Genomic DNA, 18,614 nt, shown 5'->3' with positions numbered 1-18,614 from the left:
AACATTCTGTTTTTACAGGAAACGCATTTCAAGTCCACCAGCGTGCCGAACATCCGTGATCAGAATTTCCCACATTGGTTCCACAGTGCCAACCCTGAGGCAAAGTCCAAGGGAGTATCGATAGCCCTCCACAGGTCGCTAGTTCACGAAGTGATCGCCTCTCAGACGGGTGACTCTGGTCGATACGTCTTTTTGAAGGTAAAAATTATGGGACAAGTGTTGACTCTCGCCAACTGGTACCTACCTAATCATAACCCTGTTTCAGCATGTAAGAAACTCTTGGCAGCGCTCTCAGAATTTGCCGAAGGTCACTTAGTCATAGGGGGTGACTTTAACTTCCCACTAGACCCCTTGATTGATACTTCAGGGGGTCGAAACTATCTTCCACAGAACCAAATGCGGTCCCTTAAACGTGACATACAGGCCCTCCACTTACTGGATGTATGGCGCATCCTACACCCTCAGGACAGGGACTACTCATACTTTTCACCGGCACATGGCTCTTATAGCCGGATTGATTTCTTTCTCATAAGTCATAATGCTTTGTCCTGGGCCCCTGAGGCAGAAATAGGGAACATACTATTCTCTGACCATGCCCCAGTATTCCTGTCCTTGACATTACCTCTAAATTCCCGTTCTCCGTGGACATGGCGATTGAATGATAATCTTTTGAGGGACTCCCTTTGCACAGCAGACATCCGGGAACACATCAATACTAGCATCCAAGCACAAACCACAAACAATCAGGCCCCCTTGCCGCAGCAGTGGGAACACCTCAAATACTCCCTGAGAAATATCTTCATCCGCCATGGGACTCGTCTTAAAAGAGAGAATTTAGCCCGGATAGAGTCACTTACCTCTAGAATTCAGAGCCTCGAAACGCGTCATAAATCTACCCTATCCCATGAGGTCCTAGCAGAATTGACATTAGCTAGGGAATCTCTGAGATCCCTTCTAGACCAAAAGTACCTCCATCAGAGGGCAAGATTTCAAAGTTACTTATACGACCATGCAGACAAGTGCGGCCGCCCCTTGTCCCGCTTACTACACCCCCGGTCTCTCACCTCCTACATACCCAAGATTAAGGGCCCGGGGGGGACAGAGGTTTACCAACCATCTGAAATGTGCGATAGCTTCTCTTCGTACTACTCTTCCCTGTACGCCCTAAAAGGCCCTGACACACCTAGGTCCGCTCCTTCACATGAAGCTCAAATAGAGTCTTACATCTCAGAAACTAGCCTACCGCCCTTGTCTGGAGAGGTGATTTCTGGGCTGGAGCAGGAGATTGAGCTTACAGAAGTTTCGGTAGTTATCAAAAACACCCCTACTGGGAAGAGCCCAGGCCCAGACGGCTTTACTCCAGCCTTCTACAAGCAATTTAGGGAGCTCCTGTCCCCCTTATTGGCCAAGGTTTTTAGCGCTGTCTCTGCGGACTCTGGATTCTCGGACCGGGCCTTAGAGGCTCATATTAGCGTATTGCCTAAGCCAGGGAAGGACCCGTCTCTTCCAGTCAGCTACCGTCCCATTTCTCTGATCAACGTGGACGTGAAGCTGTTCGCCAAAGTTTTGGCAGAGAGATTGGCCCCTCACTTACCCTCAGTCATTCACACTGACCAGGTGGGATTTGTCCAGGGTAGGGAGGCCAGAGACAATCTGATTAAGACCTTCCTACTGATGTCTCAGGCTAAGGCAGGACAGGTCCCAGCATGTCTATTGTCGATCGATGCAGAAAAGGCCTTTGACCGGGTTAGCTGGGGTTTTATGGAGGCAGCGCTGAGACAAATAGGGATGGGTCCAAGCTTTTTGGGGAAAATTCTTGCTCTATACTCCAGCCCCACTGCGAAAGTTAGGGTTAACGGCAATTTATCCTCTTCTTTTACAATTAAAAATGGGACTAGACAGGGGTGCCCTCTGTCCCCTTTGCTATACGTTATAGTAATGGAGCATTTGGCTGTTGCCATTAGAAACAACGCTAATATCCATGGTATCCGCATGGGCTCCCGTCACTGCAAAGCAGCATTGTACGCTGATGTCCTATTACTATACGTATCGCAGCCAAGGATCTCATTTCCGTCCCTTATCCAGGAATTTAAGAGGTACAGTGTACTCAGTAACTTTAAAATCAACTACACCAAATCGGAAGCTTTAAACATCTCCCTCCCACAGTCAGAAGTACAGCACATAACAGATAACTTCCCGTTCCAATGGCAGGAGACATCGATCCGATACCTAGGCATCTCAGTTCCCACTGACTCGTCCAAACTGTATAGCCTCAACTACACACCCCTGTTGGAACGCACCTTGGGGGACCTACAGCGATACGACCGGAAACGCTTATCGTGGTTTGGTAGGATTAACGTCCTTAAAATGGACATCCTCCCTCGGTTTTTGTACATCTTCCAAGGGGTGCCCATCAGCCTCCCAGCCACATTCTTTCGATCATTGCCCTCAGCCATGCTACGGTTTATATGGGGTTCTAGTCGACCTAGAGTGGGCTGGAGGGTTCTGACTCGCCCCAAATCCAGGGGGGGAGCCGGCCTGCCTGATTTAAAATTGTACCACCAAGCCTCCATACTCACGAGACTTGTAGACTGGCATTTTCACACCACAACCAAGCAATGGGTATCTTTAGAACAAGCCTATTCTCCAGTACTGCTTAAGCTCCTCCCGTGGATTTCTTCAGAGTCTATCCCTTCTATTCCCCCCCAGGCTACCCTCCTGAAAGACGCCCTGCGAATATGGAGATCGTTGATTTCAAAAGGAACTTTGTCCCGACAGTTTAGCCCCCTCACACCAATATTTCGCAATCCCGGTTTCCCTCCAGGGATGTCAAAATTGTCCTTTTTGGGGTGGGGGGTACTCGAAGACCCCAGATTACATGATATCCTACAGGGCTCCCCTTTACCAAACCTAGAGGATTTCTATCCTCGTCCTGAAGTGACTAACCCATCGTGGTTTGAGTATTCGCAACTCCGGTCTTTCATAAATAAGGCGGGATCCGCGGCAGCGTACGGGGAATCTCTGACTGAGTTTGAGAGACTATTCCGGTCCAATACGGCCCCATCCCATGTGATTTCTGAAATATACTCTCTCCTATCCCGAGGCCCGGACTCGTCAGAGCTCTCCTTTGTCAAAGGTTGGGAGCGCGACCTAGGTAATGCCCCATCTGAGGAGGATTGGCAACGCTCATTCCTCTTCACTCATAAGTTATCATCTGCTTGTGCTGCCCAAGAGAAGGGCTACAAGATTGTGTCTAGGTGGTACCGGGTGCCGACAGTACTACACTTGGCTTTTCCCTCTGTCTCAGATTTATGTTGGCGCTGTGGAAAGGAGAAGGGGGACATGCTGCACATCTGGTGGACTTGTGATGCCCTCAAGCGGTTCTGGGATCAGGTATTTGCCACGTACCAACAAATAACAGGTAAACAAGTGACAACTTCCCCAGAGATAGCGTTGCTGTCGATGCTCCCAGGTTCCATTAGCCTCCAAAAGAAGAACATTCTGAGGTTCTGCTTGATAGCAGCACGAGCGGTAATTCCCAGACACTGGCGATCGGCGGTCTGCCCGTCCATGGCGGAATGGGCCCAAGAGATGTTGGCGCTGTCCCGCATGGAGGAGCTGGCCGCGGTGACACCGGATGCTTATGAAAGGTACTTTCACGTGTGGCAGTCGTGGCTGGATTTCAAGGAAACTAAAGCCTTTAGCGACCTCATGGGGGGATAGGATGCTAAGCCACTGTTCGCCTTTATCTATATACTCACCCATTCATGTCCTCCACCACATGTTGCCCAAGCATCTAAATCTGCAATGGTTTCCCTTTCCCTTTAAGGGGAGCCCCTCTCTCTCTCCCTCCCCCCTGCTATTCCCTTCCCTGCCCTCCTACTCTCTCCTGTTGATATTTGTCCGTTATTTTTATAACTCATAGAAAGGAGGCGCTAGCAGTTAGCTGGGAATAATCGGGTGATTGCTCAAATATGCACTAGTTATTGCCGTCGTCATATTATGCCTCTTCAGACGCAGAAGCTAATATCACCTGGACCGCTAGGGATTTTGGGTCCGACACGGGGCCCATCCATAAGAGCCTAGCGCAGTGATGGCGAACCTTTTAGAGACCGAGTGCCCAAACTGCAACCCAAAACCTAATTACTTATCGCAAAGTGCCAGTACGGCAATTTAACCTGAAAACTGACGGTTTAGTTTAGAATCAATTTACACAGGACTGTCTGAGCTCGGATTCCAGCAGTCCTATACACACTGAAAAGCCACTTTTACACCATTTTACATCACATAAAAGAGTAATAAAAAGTTATCAAAAGGTTACGCAGTCCTCAAAATGGTAGCAATGAAAACAACGGCTCATTAAGCAAAAAACCACCCCTCCCCAGCTCCGTACACTAAAGTTATCAGCGTCACAAGATGGCGAAACTATTTTCTTTTTTGTACACTGTTTTAATTATTGAAAAAGTATTAAAACACAATAAAACCTACAAATCTGGTATCACTGTGAGTTTACCGAACCAAAGAATAAAGGAGACAAATGATTTGGAGCGCACAGTGAAAGTATTAATATCCAGCTTCCCAGTACACGACATGGAATAATAAATGAGAAGTAAAATATGTTACGCAAAAAATAAGCCCTCACACAGATATAAATATATAAATGCGCATATAAATATATAATATAATATGCATATACATAAATACATACATAGAAATACATGTTACTTACTCTTTAGTTGTCCAAGGTGGCGGCCTTGCTGGCGGGCAGAAGTTCAGGTGTCTGTTGTTCCGGGGGGGTCAGTAGGGTAGATGGGCAGAGGGTGGGCGGCCAGAGTTAGGGCCGGGGGGGGTAATGCAACATCTGGAGTTCGGGGCAATGGGGTTATGAGTTCCAGGGGAGGGGGTGATGCAGGGCAGTGACTGGAATTGAGGGGGGGGGGGGTAGTGAGAGCGGCCGGAGTTCGGGCAGGCAAATTGCAGTAGTGGGCGGAGTTTGGGCGGGGGGGTAGGGGTGCGATAGCGGGCTGGGTTTCGGGCGCGGGGGCTTGTGGTAGCGGCGCAGTGAGTTTCGGGCCGGTTGCTTAGGGGAGGGGAGGGGCGGGAGCGGGCAGGAAATCAGCCTCCTGCTGATCTATGCCCCGTGGATGCGCTGAGTTAAAAAAAAAAAAATTCACCTCAGACTCGGCGTTCCTCCGGCTGATCACTGCAGCGCACACTGAGTAAGGTGCCCAGCGCTGGCAGCGTAATGACATCATTTCGCTGCCAGCGCTGGGACGCTTACCGTCTTGTGCGCTGCTGTGATTGGAGTGACAGAGCAGGAAGTGTCAGCACCCTGCTCTGTCATGGCTGCTAGCAGTATCGGAGCGCAGCTCCGATACTGCTAGCAGCCATGACAACCAGGTGTGGACAGTGGTTGTCCGCACCTGGCAGTGGTTAGGAGGATGGGGCGCGTGCCAGCAGTGAGGGCTCTGCGTGCCCTCTCTGGCACGCGTGCCATAGGTTCGCCATCGCTGGCCTAGCGGTTTCTCAAGACTGGTATTGTTTATATCTGTGTAATTTTGAGAAATATCACCATACCTTAAATAACAAACAAATTGTCTAGTACCCCTCCATAGTATGTATTGATATTGTAAATCATACTGTTGTTATCCCTGCGTGGATAACTTTCTTATGTTCTTACCTGTTTTGTTTTTCTGTTTTTTGTTATTGTTTATCGTTTGTTGAACTGTCTCAATAAACTGATTCAACATAAAAACTTTATTTAAAAAAAACAAAACATAAGGATCATAATTAGAGAACAGCACTGAGAAAGATTATAACTAAATTTTCTGAAGGTCCCACCAGTCACCAATCAGTAGGGAGTGCACAGGTCTTTGCTGTGAATTACCTCAGCACATCTGCAGCCACAGGACTTCATTAGTCTCTCTCACCGATCTGCTGGGATTTTGGTCCAATCTTTTTCCAGTCTCTTCCATAGTTCTGTGACTTTGGTGGGTTTCTTGGCCATAACATTGTCACCAAGGATTTCTCAGATGTTTTCTATTGGGTTAAGATCAGCTTTGGGCTGGTCATTTTATTGTTTCAATGTTTTCTGTGAACTTCTTTACCTTTTTTGCTGTGTGACTGGGGACAATGTTGGTGGAAGAAAATTGAATGAAGAACTCAAGGAAGGAACCACTTGTTGTTGAAGAAGGTTCTGATACACACTTGTATCTACTCTGCCATGTAGCTGCATGAAAGGTCCAACTCCTGCTGCAGAAAACATTCTCCAAACCATGGCATTTTCTCCGCCAGCTTTCACTGACTCCGTTACAAACTTTGGGTTTGGTTTTTCCCCAGTTTGTTGACAAACATACTGGGGCAGATTTATCACGCTGTCTGAAAGTCAGAATATTTCTAATTGCCCATGGCAGCTGACAGCTCAGCTTTCATTTTACCTGTGCTCAAGAATATTTTAAAGGGGAGCTGATTGGTTGGTTGCCATGGGTAACTAGGAATATTCTGACTTTCAGACAGCTTGATAAATTTGCCCCAATGTTTCCCATCAGTTCCAAATAAATTAAATTTGCTTTCAAATGAACTTCTCATCTGTCCACACAACATGCTCCTCAGCAAAGGTGAGTCTACCTTTTTGATTTTTTTTCTGCTAATGATAGGTTTGGTCACTTCAGAGTGGGATTTCAGTCCAAATTCTCTTAAATGTTGTGAGACTGTGACATGAGGCAGATCCTTACCCTGTTCAATGCTGAACTTGCGACGAATTCCAGATGCAGTGTTGAAACAATTACTCATGGAGATTCTTCGCATTCAGGGGCGTAACTACAGTGGTAGAAGCCATAGCAGCTGCTATGGGGCCCACAGTGTCAGGGGGCCCCATCATCCAACCTGACAAAAGAATGGACACCATTATATACATATACATTGTACAACATAATGGGGCACATTTACTAAGGGCCCGATTCGCGTTTTCCCGATGTGTTCCCCGAATATTTCCGATTTGCGCCGTTTTCCCCTAAATTGCCCCGGGATTGTGGCGCACGGGTTTGAATTTTGTCGCGCGCGCACCAGCTTCCGTGCGCCACAAATAGGGGGTGTGGTTTTCGAGCAACCCGAATTATTCGGACAAGCCCCTGAATTTAAAAACCGAATTGTGTCGCAAGACGTGCACTCAGATACACCGGGCTGAAGGAGGTGAAAGTCAGGGCATTTTTCTTTTGCTTAGGATCCTACTTGGAGAATGTTGCTTTTGAAAAGCAAGAAGCCCCACTTAAAGGGATAGGTCTGCAGGTATGTTCCATTCACAAGCCCCAGTTAAAGGGATGGGTCTGCAGCTATGTTCCATACACAAGCCCAACTTAAAGGGATGGGTCTGCAGCTATGTTCCATACACAAGCCCCACTTAAAGGGATGGGTCTGCAGCTATGTTCCATCCACAAGCACAAATTAAAGGGATGGGTCTGCAGCTATGTTCCATACACAAGCACCACTTAAAGGGAAAAAAAAACATTCATTAAAAACACTCTGGGCGCGTTCACACGTTGCGTTTTGGTTGCGTTTTCATTGCGTTTGGAACGCATATACAACAGCTGATGTGAGGTAATTTGCCTAATTACATTACCGTTTACGTTTGTAAACGCAATGTTAACGCATGCGTTAACAAAACGCATGCGTTAACGCTTTGTTAACGCGTGCGTTAACATCGCGTTTACGATGCGTTTTGTTAACGCATGCGTTAACAGTGTTGAAATTAGGCAAATCACCTCTCCTCAGCTGTTGTATATGCGTTTCAAACGCAATGAAAACGCAGGTCAAAACGCAACGTGTGAACGCGCCCTCTGCAACGGTGGGTAAAGAGTCGAACAGGACACCAACAGTAAAAAAAAGTAAAAAAAATGTAACAATACCTCCTCAACCAATATTTTCGTTTCACGTTCCGTGAAACGTGCCTTCTTTGCCCGGCCAGGCTCCTCCTCATCTTCAGCACCAGAGCCCCCAGTATCCATATCCCCGGCAGCTGGTGGTCTGTGATCCCCAGGAGCAGCGGACGGAGCAGAGGACGGAGCAGCGGATGCTGGGGCCACAGATGTTGGGGGGGCTTGACGATTCTCCGCCTCCATCTCCCGTGCTCCGCGGATGGCATAGTCATACACCTGGGGACACTGCTGCCGGAGTAGCTCCATAAAAATGGCACTGGGAGCATCTGGTGCTGCTGTGGACTGCTCTGGACGCCCAGCCATGATAGATACCAGCTGTGCAATTAGCCTCGCTGTGCACTTTTTATGCCAAAATTTTGTGGCGCAACTCATGCGCCACATTTATCACGCGTGCGACACAATTAGTGAATGGGCGCATATCCCGTTCTAGTCCGAGGGACGCACTTTTTATGCATTCAAATTCGAACTTAGTAAATGTGCCCCAATATGTATATAACATATATGTGATGTATATATGCTGTATCTGTGATGTGTATATATTGTATGTCTACACAATGTATGATGTGTATATATATTGCATTATACTCTATATATATGCAACATCCCCCACCGGGGCCTAGCCTTTTCTTGGGGACTGGAGACAGCCGGGGCCTGCAGTACCTGAGTGGCTGGCGGTTGCGGCCTAGGCACGCTAGTGGCACGGTGCTTGGTATGGGGAACCGGAGGGCTGTCCTACAGCCTGGCAGGTCTCCAGCAGGGTGGTGTTGGCAAGAAATGATGAGGGAGAGGCTGCTATAGTGGTTCTCCCTGGGGCAACCCTTTGGTGTCAAGAGTATGAGTCTCTGTGTGGTGGACAGGGTGCCCGTGATGGGGACAGCCATAGAAGCAGGGACCAGACGGAGGCAGACATTGAAAAAAAATAACTTACAGTTCTTTATTGGAACCGACAGGAATAGTAGCAACGTGCCTTGACAGAATGGTAGAATGCTGGAGATGCAGTTGGAGGGAGCCACCGGATGTATCATCAGCCTGGATGCAAATGGCAGGCTGGGAGATAGCTGTGTCCTTGAAGGATGCTTCAGCTTGTCCTGGGTTGCTTCAGATATCACCCTTGAAGGTAGGATGATACCCCTTTCCTCTCTCTCTGACTAACTCACTACACTCTTTAGCCAGGGAGCTGAGCTCTCCTGCTCTTGTCTGGTGTGCTGGCTGCACTGACTTGCTTAGCTGTACTGAGCTGTGTCAGCTCTAGCCTAAGACTGACTTCTAGAAGTTTCCTGACCAGGGGTTTTGTTACTCCCACTGGTCAGGTGGTGGCTACTCCTCCAATTACATCTCAGCTCACAGATACAAGATTTAACACATGTGATTGGTTGCTGGAATTGCATCACATAAAACAATTAACTCCTGCCTTACCAGGCAGACTCTACCGCTGCAGTGCTCATCTGTGTTATGTAGTTGTTATGTAGTGACATGCTGTGGGGCTGATCAGACCCTACACAGGCTGCAAGCTACATGGTGGGACGTATTCGCAACAATCCCTCTGCCTTGCATCGGCGAGGGTGTTGCATATATATATTGTGTATACCGTGCAACTGTAACTCATATTTGTGAGCATGTGAATATGTATATTTTTTTAAGGGGTAAGGGTGGCCCCATTCAGAAGTCTGATATGGGGCCTTGCCTCTCCTTGTTACGCCACTGTCCGCATTATCATGTCCTCTCTTGAATTTGTCTTTCGAGGGTGACCAGCCTTCTTGGGGGACTTAAATGAGTTTTTGATGTTCTATAGATATCACAGATATCTGTGATATTGATATCACAGATATCAATATTGTAGAAATCACAGACTTGGAACAACCAACTTCTCTTGCTGTGGCTGTGGGATCACCCCTTTGTCTATCATTTGGTACCTGCTGCCTGAGGGTTTCAGTCACTTTGGAACGGCACACTATTCTAGTCAGTGAGAACTAGAAAGTTAGGTGCCAGTTAAAAGGGTTTGTTAGATAATTAAGGAAGTTAGCAGCAGTAACATGCAGGTGTTCTCTAATTTTGATCAATATCCTTTAACAATTATCTCATTTGCACTTTTTTGCATTTAAAGCATTTGTGCTTTACAGTATACACAATCCCCAGTGATCACTTTTCCCTTATCCTGGTGGCACAATACCTTTCACTCAGCCTGCGGTACAGTAGCTGCAGTACTGACGTCTGCCCACACAGATATGGCCGGACATACGCTAGCCGAGATAGAGAGGATGAGGGGTGACCCCTCCCCTCTTCATAGCAATCCATTGGGCACGGCCATAACATAGGTAATGATAGGACATGTACGTCCCCCATACGGTCGTGTGAATGGGGCCTACGTTGGAGATCTGTGGGCGATTGGTAATGTAAATCCACATGCAAGAGATTTATTGCAGAAATATTTGCAACTCTAAATCTATTCCATTATATCTGACTTTTTTTAGATGTATGTTAAAGTCGAAAAAATCAACAACAAATCTACTGCATTAGACTATAATGAACTAACTTGGCATAATTGTCTTGCTTTGACTCTTGGATAGTAGCTATGGATAGTAGCTCCACCTAGTTGGCCTCCTTGTCTTTCAAGTGTTTACTGATAACAGAAGTGAGTGGGGGTATGATGACAGTCTTACCTATAAGCTCAGTGCGAGCATATGTTCACACTAAACACACTGTAAAAGCAGAGAAAGAACTCACATAGAAGCTGTATGACCGGGCCGTGTCCCTCCAGAACCATCAGCTGTTACTATGAAGCAGGTACTAAGATAAGTGATGTTATATACCTTTAAATAGGGGTATGGAGATTGAACTGGCTGGAATGGCTCTTACAGATGTCTTCTAGCAATTGGCCACTTTCTTAGTAAGAGTTAATGTGACAGCTTGCTGTGTTAATGTAACAGGATCTTCCAGTAGCCCTGATACATTTTTGGCACAGGGGTGGGTGGTTGGGGCCGACTGCCTGTAGTATACAAAGATACCTGAGCCGTCCACTTCCCTCTTACTTTACACTGTGAAGGGAACTAGGAAACACATGCTGCATTGATCCCCATCTGCTGCAGGCACAATAATGCAAGTGGGAGCCCAGGAATACAGTGATATTATTCACTCATTGCTACCTATAGACATTTCCAGCTACCGTCAGGATATCTCAGATCTGTAAGTCCGTGATATATTTTAATGCAATAGCTGGTATAGGATTTGCAACAATTTCTGCATAGTTGGTAATCAGAGGCATTGTAGTTGGCATGACCTTATAGATCCCTCTGGTTAAGATCTTGCTGGTTATGAGGAGTGACGGATTGTTGTAGATGACTACATTGACCAGAATCGGTGTAGGGACCTTATATATTTCTTCATTGAGATCTTGCTGGTTATGCACAAAAGTCTTGATCCAAAGCTCATAACGAGTGATGGGTTGTTGTAGTTGGCTACATTGACAAGAATCAGTGTACGGACCCTATAGATCTCTCTATTAAGATCTTGCGAATTATGCACAAAAGTCTTTATCCAAAGCTTATAAGGAGTGATGGGTCGTTATAGTTGACTACATTGACCAGGGTTGGTGTATGGACCTTATAGATTTCTTCATTGAGAGCTTGCTGGTTATGCACAAAAGTCTTGATCCAAAGCTTAGAAGGAGTGATGGGTTGTTAATTATATCTACTGTAGGTGCAGCAGTGTATAGTAGGGTCTCTGTAGACTGAGCTATTGTGTATTTGTTCTTTTATCAGCTGTAAAGCTTCATATGCTGAATTTCACATAGCGTTCCATATAAAGTAACAGTGTAGACAACATGATGCAATGTAAAAAGCCAATTGCATAATGTAAGAGTCACAAAAATATTTTGGTTCCCATATGACTGCTCACAATACTCTACTGCCCAAGTCTGCATAGAAGATTTGGAATATCACATATATAAAATTACCACAGTTTTAATTATTAGTTTATTTAATAGAAAGGACAACGTTTTGAGAAAAAGCAGAAAAAAGTGTTATTTTCAAATGGAAGAAAAACCTGATTCAGACACTTTTTATTGCAACATATCTGATTTGATACTGATCTGGATAATCTCAGTTTTTTGTGGCGCTTATGTAGTTAACATCAAGTGCAGCGAAAGTTCAGTGCAGAAATGATTTAGCCACAGAAGATAAGTGCGTGCCATTAGCAGGGGTGTCTATTGATACCCATTAATAGACTCTCTGCTACACTAACCTTCAACTCCACCAGATGGCACATAGAGGCCTTCTTCAGGCTCCTAGGCTCCCCAGATGTCCAAAATTTTTCAGAAAAAGCCGGAGCACGTTTGCAGATAAAATCAAAGTATTTTATTAGATATCCATTAAAAGTTTTGCACTATTCAAGTGCATAGAAGGTGCAGGCATACGACCCACGCGTTTCAGCTTAACAAAAAGCCTTAATCATGGTCTGGAACGCATAGGTCGTATGCCTGCACCTTCTATGCACTTGAATAGTGCAAAACTTTTAATGGATATCTAATAAAATACTTGGATTTTATCTGCAAAAGTGCTCCGGCTTTTTTGAAGAATTTTGGACTTGCTTCACATGCCAGACGCCGCAGAAGCACTGCTATGAAAGGATCCACCTCGTAGACAAGCCAAGGGTATGTGTTTTTTTTTTCCTCTTACTATATCACTAGATGGTTCCTTTCCATGGCTGCAATGTTAAGAAATCTGTAAACTTAAATGAAACTCACCTGATGTGATTCCAATGACACTAAGTGAGTCCTGCATAGTAAATATTACTTGGAATTACCCCGCCTCATTGTCCTGACTGACAGATCTCACTGCTACAGAAGATGATTCTATGTGGAACATTGAATGTGAGCTCTGTTACATCGTTGTCCACTTTATGTCATGTGACCAGGGTGATGTCATCTAAAGTCTTGTTACATTTGCACAGTCTACCCCATGTATGTATCTGATCACATGAAATCACAGCAGCCTCCATGGAGGATGGGGAGGAGTAGAAGTCCATGCAGACATGCTGTGATCATGCCATGATACTGCCATGTGATCAAATACATACATGGGATAGATGTTGCAAATTTAACTGGGTAAAGGACCTTAGATGAAAATGTGGTGACCGGTTCCCTTTAAAGGAAACCTACCACTTGTAGTGGCAGGTTTCTGATGGAAATACCGGGCACCAGCTCAGGGTGAGCTGGTGCCGGAGCTTATTTTAGTTAGTGTTTTAAACCGCGGTATCGCGGTTTAAAACACTTTTAAAACTTTATAGCCGGCGCAGGCAGGTACGCGCTCGGCGCTATCCGTGCGCGCGGCTACATAGGAAGTGAATGAGAGCCGCGCGCATGGTAAGCGCCGAGCGCGTACCTGCCTGCGCCGGCTATACAGTTTAAAAAGTGTTTTAAACCGCGATACCGCGGTTTAAAACACTAACGAAAATAAGCTCCGGCACCAGCTCAGCCTGAACTGGTGCCCGGTATTTCCATCAGAAACCTGCCACTACAAGTGGTAGGTTTCCTTTAAGAGCCTTTATATGAAGAGAAAAGCACTATAAACATAACACTATAGTTGGGGGCCTGGTTAAGATTTTGAAACGGGGCCCGATCACTTTAATCTATGTCTCTGGATTAAAACATATTCTTAGTATGCTGCAGGAATACTTGGTCAAGATGTATAATCTGCAATAATGTTTATGTTTCATTGAAAATCGACTCAGATAGACGATTTCTCGGAGTCTGTCTCAGACGCTCCGTCTCTGCAGTGATGAATCATGGTCCATGTGTGTTTGGAATGATCAAGCATATTTTCTGCGCTCGCGATGAATAATCTGTTATTATGACGCCCACAGAGATGAAAACCTTTTATTTCTTTTCACTTATTGAATGATTCATACTAGACAAAAACATGCAAAATAACTTTGGGGCTTATGAAGGTCACACATTTCTGATCTAGTTTTAGGAGCATAAGCAGCTTTATCCTGGTTGACCAGAGCACATACGCCTTGACTTCTAAGGTTGTTTGGGAACTTACAAAGAACTTGTTTTTCTATGGAGTCCTCGTTCTTGTTTTGATGATTGTGATATCTGTTTATGTTGTATGGAAAGGAGCAAAACACGTGAAGCGCCCATTGACTCGGCGACCCGGATTAAACTCCTGACTTTTCACCTCTTTTATGTTACCGTACACATGACTGTTATGTGCGTAATAACGAAATCTGTTTATTCATAATACACTATAATTGATGTGCTTTCCAACAGGACACTTTCAAACTAGTTTATCTTTTCCTCTCCAATTTGTCAATAGATGTTTCATTCTTTGCAGCGGATCTTGTTGCTTTCGGTGGGGTCTGTTGACAATATAGTGTGAGACACACCCTAAGGCAATATTCACAGGGGCGTAATTGTGGTCTTGATCTGGCCGCACAAATTACAGATCACAATAGAAGTCTATGTCACCCAGTCATAGCAAAGTGATCACAAAGGGGCACATTTACTTACCTGTCCGAGGAGTTCACCCAAAGTGCATTCTTCCGACTATAATGCACTGTGTCTCGATTCACAAAGATTGTGCGCCCGATTTCCTGCATGTGTTGCTTCCCCGGTCAGGTCTGTCGGAGTTCGCCTTCTTGTTCCCAGTGTAAGTAAGTGCATATCTTATGACACAATTATGAAGTTAAAACCTGCGTTGAGTCTGAATCCGTCAGATCGTCATACGACCCGCCCCCTGATTTCTGTCGCATGAAAGTCGGTGCGATTGAGCCAAAATCTGATCGCGTGTGACACAATCCCCTTCTAAATAGCTGTCACAGTGGCGCAAAACCTGAAAGTTTCTGAAATCCGACCCTTAGTAAATAAGCCGGGCCGGGTGACTACGCCACAAAAGATAGGTCATGTCCTATATTTGGGAAAATTTACAGCATTAACACTTGTTCAATGGAGAGGGGTGGGGTGAGAAGTGCTCACTCCCCCTCGCTTCTCCACCCGGCTCTTTGCTCGCCCTCAATCCGGTCCAGGCAAGCACACGGCCATGTGAACAAGGCCTTAATTCATTGAAAACGTGGTAATTTAGAATTTTGGATTCAGTTGAGTTTTTCTTTTTGGGGGGGGGGGCTCGTGTTTTTTAGGGTTCATTCACACGGCCGCCTGGGGGGCCGCAAATCTGAGGCCGCATATATGTCCCCATATGTGTGGCACCGTTCCGCGCCACACACCAGGAAAATATAGAACACGCTCTATCTTTTCCCTGGTGTACGGCCGTGCTCCGCTGTTTCCGCGTGTGAATGTACCCTTACCTGTGTAGAAGAAGAACCCTCAGAATCCATAGAAAGTTACAGAAGTTAGGTGGAGCACTATTTATTTAACCTTTTAACTCTAAAAAAAGATCCAAAGTCCATTGTAGAAAACACTTTTTTGATTATTGGGCAAGAAAGAGACGGGAGAGGGCAGAGAAAGGACAGGTCTTTACAGCTTGACAAGTTTTTCATTCTTCACAGCTGAATACATCCATAAAAACATCTGAATCCATGTCACCTTCTAGCTGGTAATACTTTCGGATTGTAAAGCATGGATATCAAAATATACCTCAAAATTAGGGATGAGCCCCTACAATCCTTCCCTAACCTAACTATATTAAGTCCTAAAAGTATTTGGGGATTGATCACCTTTTTAGTAAAGAGACCAAGATTGAAGAGGGGGAGGGGGACTGATGAATACACTTTATACAGCTGCCTGAAAAACATTCACATGACTAACAACTGTTTCCCCCAAACTTTGCCGTAGTCAAGCAGTCATGTCTGTCTTATAAATGAGGAGTTTTGAGTAGGCTGCAGCCAGATCACTGAGACCAATTGAGACCAATTTAATGAAGCATCGATCGTTTTGGTGTTACCGGTGGGTGTTTGCTGTAAAATGCAGCAAACACCCACCTTGCATGGAGAGGGCTCAGCCCACACACCATCAGCTGACATGTGACACACTAAAATGTCAAATGTTGTTAAGGGGTAAATACTGCAACTCGACAGAATTGTGTTGCAGGGTGCGCCAGATAATTGAAGCCCATGCACCAATTTTAATAATCTGCCACACCCTGCATATAAGTGAGGCAGGATAGGCAGTCCCCTACTTAAGAACACCCAACTTACAGACGACCCCTAGTTACAAACGGACCTCTGGCAATTGGTAATTTACTGTACTTTAGTCCTAGGCTACAATAAACATCTGTAACAGTTATAAAAGATGTCTGAAATGAAGCTTTATTGTTAATCCTGGTTTTTATGACAATCCAACATTTTTAAAATCCAATTGTCACAGAGACCAAAAAATGTTGCCTGGGGGTTACAATTATAAAGTATACAGTTCTAACTTACATACAAATTCGACTTAAGAACAAACCTACAGACCCTATCTTGTACATATTCTTGTACAGCACCTCACTTTTGATAAATCCGGGCCATTATGTTGGGGTTCTTTATTATTATTGGGACTCCACGTGTAATAATATCTTCACTGAGTTATATTGTGTTGGTGTCTAGTGAGTTTACATAGACTAACAGATCCCTTTCCTGGAATTTCTACAACTCTATTAATTGTGGATTATATTTCTCTAATCTGTCGTCCGAAAAGAACACCAAGAGATAAACTCTGAAGTCATAACACTTCTAAATCTGTAAATGTAGAAGGTTTCTATTCATGTCTGGTCGCTCCTCATGTAGAGTTTCTTTTTGTAAAAGAAGTATTTTGCTGAAGGCCACAGACAACAAACATGTTTTATCTGAAAATTCCTGTATGTTTTCACTCCGTGTGCCAGCCGTAGCAGTATCTGTGCGGAGAGACAGAAATAAAACTATGTAAGTGTAGGCCACAACAAACATATTAGCGAGATGTGACGACAAATATTCTAGTAATAGGCGCTGACCCGAGCTAGTGAGGTCGCCATGAACATTCTCACATTGTTGTCTTATAGCGGTAAGTTCATGTAATGTTACCGTGATACAGTGGGGCACATGTATTATCGTATCTGCGCCCAAAAAATGCCGGGATTTTATGTTTTTTTGGGCGCAGAATTATTGCGGATCATTTATAATGAGTTTGTGCCAGAAAGAACAGATGTTGCCGACTATCCCGACTCCTCCGTCTTTCTTTGGCGCAAGTAGGTGTTTCCACATTATCCTCCACATTTATGTGTATTGTGTCTGAATTTTTAGGCACAATTTTTGGCGCACGATAGACCAGGAAAAAATGGTCAGAGAGCAAAATTAAGGCGCAGTCCATGTAAGATTTTGGCACACATCTCATTGATGTCGGCATTTTTATGGCGCACGACTGATCGGTTCCGTCTACCCATTAATTACTTACAGCCGTGCGCCATTTTAATACAGCGGGCTGTGCTTTGCGGAGACTCATCTCTGATGCCGACAGTCGTCCTTGCTGCACAATTAGTAAATCCCCCCCAGTATGTCCTTCTGCAATTCTCTTCCTACACAGATATATTACTTAATGGGGGTCATTTACTAAGGGCCCGATTCACGTTTTCCCGGCGTGTTACCCGAATATTTCCGATTTGCGCCGATTTTCCCTGTATTGCCCCGGGATTTTGGCACACGCGATCGGATTTTGGCGCATCGGCGCCAGCATGCACGCGATGGAAATCGGGGGTGTGTGGCCGAACGAAAAACCCGACGGATTCGGAAAAACCGCCGCATTTTTTAAAAAAAAGTGTTGCGGAACTTGCACTTACCTTCACCAGGAATAGGCCGGTGTACTTCAGGGCATTCCAGCGGGCCTCGGGGAACCTCAGCACAGCAGCGCCACCTGGTGGATGTCGGAGGAACTACCTTAGTGAATCCCGGCCGGACCCGAATCCACCACAGAGAACGCGCCGCTGGATCGCGAATGGACCGGGTAAGTAAATCTGCCCCATTAAGTTGTGTTTTTGCTTCATTGTTCCCTTTTCTCTAGTTCATAAGGGATATTCGGGACTCCGGACCCTCAATGGGTTAATTTTCATAGTCAACTCAATTTTGAGACCCTACTAATCTGAAGCACAGGAGTCCCACAAATGAACGGAGAGTATGGCTTCATACTTATTGCTACTCTATTTTTTCTTCATGGAACTAGCCCCTCAATATTTTGAAAGGGTTCCTATTGTATCCAACATGAGGTACCCAGCAAAAAAAACACTTACTGGGGCACATTTACTTAACTGGTACATTCGCGATCCCGCAGCGCGTTGTTTGACGCTGGTTCAGGTTCTGCCGGGATTCACTAAGGTCCGTGCAGTGTCATCATGCAGTGTCCAACAGTATTGCACGCCCTATGTTGAAGGTGCACCAAAAAATGTTGGGGCCATGCAGGGGGCACTAGATTCATGAAGAACGTGCTCCACAATTCATGAATCTGGCGCCCTCTGCACACTACACAGGGAAACTGCACATAGTACAGACTGCACTGTTTTTGATAAATGTGAACCAATATCTGAATAGAGCACTAAATTTGTGTTCTTTTCAGATATTGGCCTACATTGTTGTTCATTAATCTTGCGCCCCCTGCACTTCTTGGGAAGTGGACACCATTTCCTTTGGGTGCTCTTTGTTCATGATGCAGAATTGTGACGCAGAAAGAGACGTGGCGCACGTCAGTATAAATGTGGCGCAAAATCCGACTAAGCAGTA

At 45.4% G+C, this 18,614-nt stretch overlaps 1 protein-coding gene across 3 annotated transcripts in view; it reads left to right on the top strand.

Moving 5' to 3' along the window:
* PRKAG2 (protein kinase AMP-activated non-catalytic subunit gamma 2) overlaps nucleotides 1-18,614 on the top strand; it is a 187,671-nt gene that overhangs the window by 51,736 nt on the left and 117,321 nt on the right. Inside the window, exon 1 of one of the 3 annotated variants that reach the window (XM_072153902.1) lies at nucleotides 11,099-11,117. The exons of the other annotated variants lie outside the window; for them this stretch is intronic. The gene's annotated coding sequence lies outside the window, so the exon portion shown is untranslated. Of the gene's footprint in view, nucleotides 1-11,098; nucleotides 11,118-18,614 lie in introns of those variants that run through there. 3 annotated transcript variants of the gene reach the window in all.

The sequence above is a fragment of the Engystomops pustulosus genome, chromosome 5 (genome assembly GCF_040894005.1).
Source record: "Engystomops pustulosus chromosome 5, aEngPut4.maternal, whole genome shotgun sequence".
Classification (NCBI taxonomy): domain Eukaryota; kingdom Metazoa; phylum Chordata; class Amphibia; order Anura; family Leptodactylidae; genus Engystomops; species Engystomops pustulosus.
This window is presented reverse-complemented; position numbering and strand designations above follow the sequence as displayed.